The sequence below is a fragment of the Zootoca vivipara genome, chromosome 13 (genome assembly GCF_965207765.1).
Source record: "Zootoca vivipara chromosome 13, rZooViv2.hap1.1, whole genome shotgun sequence".
NCBI classification, from domain to species: domain Eukaryota; kingdom Metazoa; phylum Chordata; class Lepidosauria; order Squamata; family Lacertidae; genus Zootoca; species Zootoca vivipara.
This window is the reverse complement of record NC_142596.1, coordinates 50,784,705-50,793,819: the sequence shown is the minus strand read 5'-3', so window position 1 is coordinate 50,793,819 and position 9,115 is coordinate 50,784,705.

Genomic DNA, 9,115 nt, shown 5'->3' with positions numbered 1-9,115 from the left:
AGTCAGTGATGGGAGCCGTAACGCGAGAGAAGTTCTTGATGAACTTCCTGTAGAAGTTGGCGAAGCCTAGTAGGCGTTGGGCATCTTTGCGCGTCCTGGGGCTGTGCCAGTCCAGGATGGCCTGCACCTTGTCCTTGTCCATCGCCAGCCCCTTGTCTGACAGCTTGTAGCCCAGGAAGTCCACCTCCTTGGTGTGAAACTTGCACTTCTCCAGCTTCACATACAGGTGGTTCTCCTTCAGGCGCTGCAACACCTCCCTGACATCTTTCACATGCTGCACTGGGTCATCGGAATAGATAAGGATGTCATCCAGGAAGACCAAGCATTTCCTGAAGAGGAGGGACCCCAGGACGTGGTGCATGAAGGCCTGGAAGCATGCTGAGCCCCCTTGCAACCCGAAGGGCATCACCAGATATTCAAAAGAGCCCAGAGGCGTGAACATCGTGGTTTTCCATTCATCGCCTTCCCGGATCCTGATCAAGTTGTACGCCCCCCTCAGGTCTAGCTTGGTGAAAATCTTGCCCCTGCGTGCCGCTGTCAGGAGATCATCCACTCTGGGCATGGGGAAAGCCACTGGCTCTGTCACTGAATTCAGCCGTCTAAAATCCACCACAAGACGGCGCTGTTGCGTGTCTTTCTTGTCCACCCAGAAGACCGGGCTGCCCCCTGCTGCCTTGCTTTCTCTGATGAACCCCCGCTTGAGGTTCTTGTCGATGAAAGCGCGCAGATCCTCCAGTTCCTGGTCTGACATGGCGTACAGCTTGGCTGGGGGTATAGTTGCCCCTGGCACCAGGTTGATCTGGCAGTCAAAAGGCCTGTGTGGGGGTAGGTGGTCGGACTCCGCTTCGCTGAAGACCTCCTGCAGGTCCCAGTACGGCTTGGGTATCGCCTCACCCCCTTTGACGTGCATGGTGGCCACCGTGGCTATCGGAGGCCCCTCCCCTGGTTGGTGCTGCATGCAATGTTCCAGGCAAAAGTCCGATCCAAAAGTGATGCATCTCTGGTGCCAACTGATGGAGGGGTCGTGGCGCGCCAGCCAGCTCATGCCCAAGACGATGGGGGGGTCTGAGATGGTGGTGACGTTGAATGCCAGTGTCTCTGAGTGCCTTCCCACCGTCATTTTCATGGGGGGGGGTTGATGAGTGATGGCCCCTCCCAGCAGCTCTCTGCCGTCAATGGTCGCCACGTGCAGAGGAAAATCCAGCTGCAGAAGCTGGATCTGGTGCTCTTCTGCAAAGTTTCTCGAGAAAAAGTTCGCTGACGCCCCACTGTCAATTAGGGCGAGGACCGTCAGGGGATAGCCATTTGGGAGCGTGAGCGTCACTTCTAGAACCACTCCTGCTCTGGGAGGGGTGGGCTGGCTCTGCTCCTCTCTGTGCGGGTGGGTGGGCTGGGGCTGTTGTCTGCTGACTGTGCCTGGCTGCCGCCCCTTGTCTCCTGCAGCCAGGCTTTCCCGTTTCCCTGCTGTGGTGCTGCGTCAGTGGGGGAGGGCACAACCGTTCCCGCCTTTCCTTGCCACTCCCTGCGATGTGGGCAGTCTCTGACGAGATGCTGGGGGGAGTTGCAGAGAAAGCAATTCCCACCCCTTCCCTCCTTGCGTCTTGGCGCCGCTGGGGTTTGAAAAGCCCGCGCGCGCGCGCTATCAATCTGCATGGGTTCCTGGTCCTGGCTGGCCCCAGGCGTGGCTTGAAAGGGTTGTTGGGGGAGTGGCTTCTCCTGCGACCGTGGGAACCAAGCCCGCTTTGCGCGCATTGCTTGCTTGTCGCTCCACCGGGATTCCTGTCTCACCCCCACCGCCAGAGCCGCTTTGCTCAGCTGATCCATATTACTGGGCTTTGGACCTCTCGAGAGCTCATCCTTCACCTCCTCATGCAACCCCAAGTAGAACGCCGCTTGCATTGGGGGTGACTCTAGTTCCCACCCCAATCTGTGCACCAGCATGGTGAATTTCGCCCAATACGCGCGAACTGTCATATTTCCTTGGCGTAAATTATGAAGTTCCTCCTTAGTCTGGTCCATATGACTATCGGACGAATACATCGTTTTCAAACCTTCTAGAAATAGTTTGACATTCTTCATGCAAGGATTCTTTGTTGCGATTAACGGTCTTAGCCACTCCCTGGCTGCCCCGGTAAGGTGCTCCACAATAAACGCTACCCTGTGCTCATCATCAGGGAACTCATCGTGGTGAAGCTCAAGAGCATACACAATCTCAGTCTCAAAGCCCTGATATTCCCTCGGGTCTCCATTGAACTTGCTTACTAGGGTCCCGGCTCTCCTTCCTGGCAGCACTTGGACTTGGGGTGCCCCTCCCGCCTTGTTTTTCTCTGCATCCAGCTTGTTTTGGAGGTCTACCGCCACCGCCCTTAATTCCTGCTCTCTTTCCTGTAGCGCTCTCACCTGTTCCGCAAGTTGTAGCCGGTCGTCCTGGACCTTCTTAGTCTCTTCTTTAGCTGTCTTCAATTCCCCCTGCGCCTGCAGCGACAGCTGCTGCAGTTCTTGCTGGGCTTTCTCCGCGATCTGCCGCCATCTCTCCGCCTCTGACACGCTCATCCCGGCAACTCCAAAGTAGCCCAAAAAAGGATTCGGAGGTTGCTGTCACAGTGGCCGGAGTGGGCTACTTCAGAGTAACGACGCTACGCAGCTCTGCATTTTATTCTTTTATTGGTGCTGCGTATTTACAGTGCTGAAGTCATTGCTATTTACACGGAGTGATGTGGTCAGTCGGTTCCAGAACCTCCGAATGGCTTTTGGCGCGTCTTTCTCCAACACAAAAGCTTTGGCAGACCCATCCTCTTTCCCCTCCTCTTTCTGCGTAATTCCGGAGTTGGGGGGATGGGTCTCCCCCCCTTATTCGCCCCTTCCTGTCCCACCTGGGACCCTGGCTCCTCTACCTTGCCTGAGCCTCGGACACGACTTCCTGCTTCCCCATTGGAATCGGAACTCTCTCTGCTTTCCCCTGTGCTCGGGGATGGGCTTGAACTCAGGAGGGGAGGGACTTCGCGATATCCCCTGTCCCTCACAATTACTATCTAAATTTTTATCTAAAACTTTGGTTTAATTTAAAACCTGCCACACTTCCGATGGGAGGAGTGCCTGGACGCGTTCGGAGGATTTATGAGTTGTGACGCACTTTGAATTGGAGCAGCGACCTGAAGCTAAGTTCAGCTATAGGGCAAGGAGATCCATTAATTTACCAAGAGTCTATGCATGGTGTGAGGTCTGGTTCTTCTGCCTGGAAAAGCTGTAAATTTTATAAAGATCGTTAATCTATGAGAGAAAACGAAAGTGATTTGAGTTTTTTTAAGATGGCGCTGCTTCGTGTTGAGAGTCGACGCAATAGGGACGCTCCAGACCAAGAAGATTTATGGGGAGGCTGGACTGATTAACTCACACAGGAGAAAGAACATTTGTGAAACTTTGTTTGACATTTATCTCAGCAGCTGGGAAATAATCGGTTGAAAGAGGAAAACATCTATGTGACTGTAAGGGAAAGATCTGGATTATTATGAACTCGGAGAGACGATTTGAACTTTAGAAAAAAGACGGCAGTGGACGGTTGCGAGGAATCCCCAATTTCTTGAAGCATGGGAACCCAAAAAATTTTTCTAGATGATTTGGCATAACATTCAGTTTGATTGATATATATGTGTATAATTTGAAATAATGAATGTGATATAATTGGTTTTAATTGGAAAATTAATAAAAATATATTAAAAAAATAAAATAAAACCTGCCACACTTCCGAATTCATGTATTAAATCCAATGCCTTAATAGCACTGGACTCCGGATCTTGTAAAGTCAATACTAGGTCATCCGCAAAGGCTTTCAATTTAAATTGTTTTTTCCCTACTCTTACACCTTTGATTTCTTCTTCCTTCCTAATCGTAGAGAGCAAAACTTCCAGGACCGATATAAATAGCAAAGGGGAGAGGGGGGCCTTGTTCCCTTTTCAATTCTAATTTCCTCTGATACCACATGGTTGGCAATAATCTTAGCTTTCTGCTCAGAATAAATCACATTTACTCCATTCAGGAAATTTTGACCGATCTCCATCTTTTCTAAGTTCTTTTTCATAAACAGCCACGAAATATTATCAAAGGCTTTCTCAGCGTCTATAAACATCAATATAGCTTTGGTATTTTTTTCTGTTCAATCATCTCCACTTGTTCTTGTCTGTCTTGCATCTCTCCTCAAATTTCACTTTGGCCTCCTGCTGGGCTTTACGTTTCAGGCCAGGGTCCCTAAAGACATCCTTGTTGACAACAGTCTTGTCAAGGGGAGTATCAGCGGAGTACATGGTAGGCATCAAGTGGCTGTAATTGTAGATCTTCACAAAGGACTTGATCTTGGAATGCTTGGCAATCTTCTTGCCCATGCTTGCTGTCACTTTGCATGGGTAGCGATTGATGCGGGCCACCAGAGCATGGCTGTAGGGGTGGTCAGAGGTGCCATCATCAATATTCTTAACAATATTGCTCTGCTCTGGTTAGACCTCACCTGGAGTACTGTGTCCAGGTCTGGGCACCACAGTTCAAGAAGGATATTGACAAGCTGGAACGTGTCCAGAAGAGGGCAACCAAAATGGTCAAAGGCCTGGAAACAATGCCTTATGAGGAACGGCTTAGGGAGCTGGGTATGTTTAGCCTGGAGAAGAGAAGGTTAAGGGGTGATATGATAGCCATGTTCAAATATATAAAAGGATGTCATATAGAGGAGGGAGAAAGGTTGTTTTCTGCTGCTCCAGAGAAGCGGACACAGAGCAATGGATTCAAACTACAAGAAAGAAGATTCCACCTAAACATTAGGAAGAACTTCCTGACAGTAAGAGCTGTTCGGCAGTGGAATTTGCTACCAAGGAGTGTGGTGGAGTCTCCTTCTTTGGAGGTCTTTAAGCAGAGGCTTGACAGGCATATGTCAATAATGCTTTGATGGTGTTTCCTGCTTGGCAGGGGGTTGGACTGGATGGCCCCTGTGGTCTCTTCCAACTCTACGATTCTATGATAATAACAGCTTTGTGTCCAGAGTAACGCCCAGCGAGGACAAGGACAACTTTCCCTGGTTTCATAAACTTGCCCATCTTGGAGCTGCAGCAGCGATGGCACCCACACCCTATTGTGGGACCCTGACCCAGTCAAGGTGCCCAGGGTGCAGTGATGTTGTTTCTGGGTATGGAATATCCAGAATATCTGCATAGCTATTCCAGTCTGCCCCTCGTACTGCAGGCAGCCTTCACCAATTGTGCTAGTTGGGGCTGGTGGAGTTGCCATCCAAAGCAGGAGGACATCAGGTTAGCCAAAACTGAAATAGCCACGCTGGGACTAGAAAAAAATGCAGTTTTTTTTTTTAAAAAAAGACACAAACAAGGAACAAGTGGGATAGCAGGTAGATAAACTAGGTTCCATGAAAGGAGTCCATCTCTGCTTCTTCCAGTTGCCATTTGTACTCGGCATCAATCCTGACTTGTTTCCTCAGCTTTCAGCTGCAGACCATAATGCTATCTCTGCTTACTCACATTCCAAGTGTCCATGTCACACTGCTTCCACCAGGTGGCAGCAGCACCCTATGTGTTCCCTGTAAAATTTTAAGCATGGGGGCGGGGGGGGGGGACAAAAGAGAGCCTTGAAGCAATGACCAAGGAATTCATGATAGCAAAATCTGTTGTCAGCTACAATCCACTTTGTCGAGTTGGTGTAGCGAGAGAGACAGAGAGATTGCATGGGCGGGGAAGGGGTGAATTGTAAGCTGTGACATCATCAGAAGGGGAAGGAAAGGAAATGTAGGAAAGTTCAGGTGTTACGGGTATATTTTCACACACAGACAGTTATGTTGATGATCCAGACATCCTGCCATTTGTAAGTCAGTTAACACATGCAGCGTGATAAAAATCCACTGCCTCAATCCAATTCAACTTGGGTATTTCTCTTTGTAGTTGTAGGCAGGTTGATTTCCCACACTACTCTGAAAGGTATAGTCTACTCATTTTGCTGTGTATATGAATGATATCTTAATTTGTACTTGGGAAGGGAGACCAAAGGAACTGCAATGCCAGATGCCCTTATTTGGGATTAAGGCCCATATCATTCACTGAAATTTACAGTCTGAGTAAGAATGTACACAATCAAGTTCAAGTGTTTGAGCCAGTGTAATACTTCTGCACTTTTATCAAGCATATTTACACACGCACCCCGTGATGTGCTTCCAAAACCTGGCCCACACCCTCTGCTCCCAAAATACGCACACAAATTCAATTGAGTTTTCCCTGAGAACTGGACAGGGGAGCTCCTATGAAGGAGTTTTGGCACATTCTGTGCTTTGGAAAGACCTGGCCAAAGGGCTCTGTCATTGGAGGGGAAGTAGCAAAAGAATCCTTTGCATCTTAGCTCATGAATGGGAGTGAGTTAGTGGGCGAAGTCAATGCTTCAAGCTTTGCTCAGCTGAAGTCATTTACTCCTCGCCCACAACACACAAATTTGGTGCTGGTTAGGGTTTTTTCTTCTACGCTCCAGCGTTAGGCCGGGGCCACAGACTTGGTCACAGATCATTCTTCATCTTCAATGGAGATGGACACAAAGCAGCTGGGTACATGGGATGGCTTTTTCACGGACGGTGCTCCAACTGCAGGACGGTGAATAGTTTACTAGACCTGATCCACACACCAAGAACGTGAGAACCACAGCACTGTGACCTTTGCTTCTTCTTCACTCAGCTGCCTCTTTCATTTTCCTCCCAGCAAGATGGGAGAATTTCATCCGTGTCACTCTGCTTCTCTCATTGCCATTTCCAGGCTCTGCTTTTACCCACATTAGAGACAGAGGAAGCTGCCTTATACTGAGTCAGTCCATTGCTGCAACCGGCTCAGCACAGTCCGCACTGCCTGACAGTGGCTCGTCAGCATTCCTGGTTCTTCCTGGAAATGTCAGAGATCGAACCTAGGACACAAACTTAACATGAGTCAACAGTGTGATGCAGCAGCAAAAAAAAGAGCTAATGTGCTTCTAGGCTGCATCGACAAAAGTCTAGTTTCCCAATCAAGGGAAGTAATGTTGTTGCTGTTAAGTCGTGTCCGACTCTTCGTGACCCCATGGACCAGAGCACGCTAGTACCGCTCTATTCCAGGTCAGATCACACCTGGAATACTGTGTCCAGTTCTGGGCACTACAATTTAAGAAGGGTATTGATAAGCTGGAATGGGTACAGAGGGGGAGGACCAAGATAATCAATGGTCTGGAAACCAAGTCTGACAAGGAACGGTTGAAGGAACTGGGTATGTTTAGCCTGGAAAAGAGGAGACTGGGTGGCCATCTATTATGGATAATTTAGTTGAGATTCCTGCATTGGACTAGATCACCCTTGGGCTTCCTTCCAAGTCTATGATTCTATGACCTCCTTGTCCCTGTAAAAGAATGCAATGGGGGGGGGAATAGTTTCTGCCCCCTGCTTGCAGAACTTGTGTGAACGATGTTTGTTGTGACGTGTCTTGTGACGTGTCTTTTCTGACAACTAAAAGCAATGCTTGAAGTTGGTGCTTTGTTTAGATATATATTCTGCCTTACTTCCAACATGGAACTCAGGGCAGCATACGGTACATGTGACCCCCTAGGAGGCCTGCATGGTTGAGGCCCAGCCTTTTTATTCCAACTTAATTTTAAGTCTCTTCTGAATGCCATACCTCCATTGCCATGTTGCAATTCTATAGCGTTGATTCATCATTCCATAAGCAGCCATGGCCACCAATTTCTTTTTCTTAGTAGAAGCTTTTCTGCTGCCATCTTCTTCTTTGGTATCTATGTCGCATGCTTTTTTTTTTAAAAAAAGCTTCAATTTAAAAATAAAATAAAATAAAAGGCTTTCATCTTGCAGCTCTTTTCTGGGACAGGACATCCTGTTTACTTGCAGTGGCTCCATACAGACAAAGATTTTGTTTCTACTTCATAAGACCCCTTTGGGCCTTTCCTTTGTAACAGAAATAAACACGCAACTTGAAGTATTGTCCAAAACCTCTATAGAATTGTTTTGCAGAGATGCCCATAGGTGGCAGGTTCTACATGTTCCACCAGTGCATGGATGGTTAAACAGGACTGGCTTCTTCTGACAGTTGGGTGTCAGGATCTTAGTAAGTAGACCAACAAAACTCTGGCTACAGCTCAGCCAAAGCTAAGCTGGTTTCAATGAAATCAAGGCAAACAATATGTGCTCAGTAGGGAGAAATTTGATATTCGATTGCATTTTAAGGATAAACTACCTAAGTTGCAAATCTCAAACCAAGCTGCAAACCAAAGCACAGCTATCCTTCGAAATTTGCGCTGCTCCAAATTTTGCAATTCACGTCTTCCCCCAAATACGGTACAAAAATGCATTAGGATAAATGGTTTGCAGAAAATATGTGTTTTAGTCAATGTGTTTATTGGGGGAAACTTGCAGCAAGCTCCTGACAAATATTCTGAAGGATTTCTTTTTTAAAAATTGTAGATTGCAGTGGCAATGAGGAAAACTAGTTTCAAGATGGGGGGAAACTGGAACGTAAAAGAAAGCCCATGACTGCATGATGGTCATGTATCGGTACAACTTCCCTGTTTTCCTTGTAGGGGACACTAAAGCAGGGCATGGGGCACCTATGGCCTTCTGGTTTCTACTCGACTGCAACTCTCCTGATCCCTGGCCTGGCTGGCTTGGGCTGGTGGGAGTCTCCCCAGCAACACCTGGAGGGCCATCGGCTCCCACACACCTCAAAGCTCTTTTTAGGCATTTTCAGTACCTTGCACAGCAATGTCATGTGCACTACTTTCAAGTGTAAGCTGTGCTGCTCTTCAACTTGATGCTGTGACTGGGGATCAAACCATGACAGAGTGGAGGCATCCCTTGGCCAGTGTCAGGTATGGTTCCTGAAGGGCATAACTGCATCCTCAGGGAGATGTGGAAGCTTGATACATTCATTCATTCATTCCCTTCTGTTTATTTTCTACTTTGCTTCTGGAGCAGAAACCAAGGCAGACTCCATGAGCTTCCAAGCATTGACCAGGCCTGGACCTGCTTAGCTTCAGCAAGAGGATGAAAATCATATGCCGCCACACTGTACCCTTTGGGGTATAAGAGCTCTGCTGGGTCCTGCCA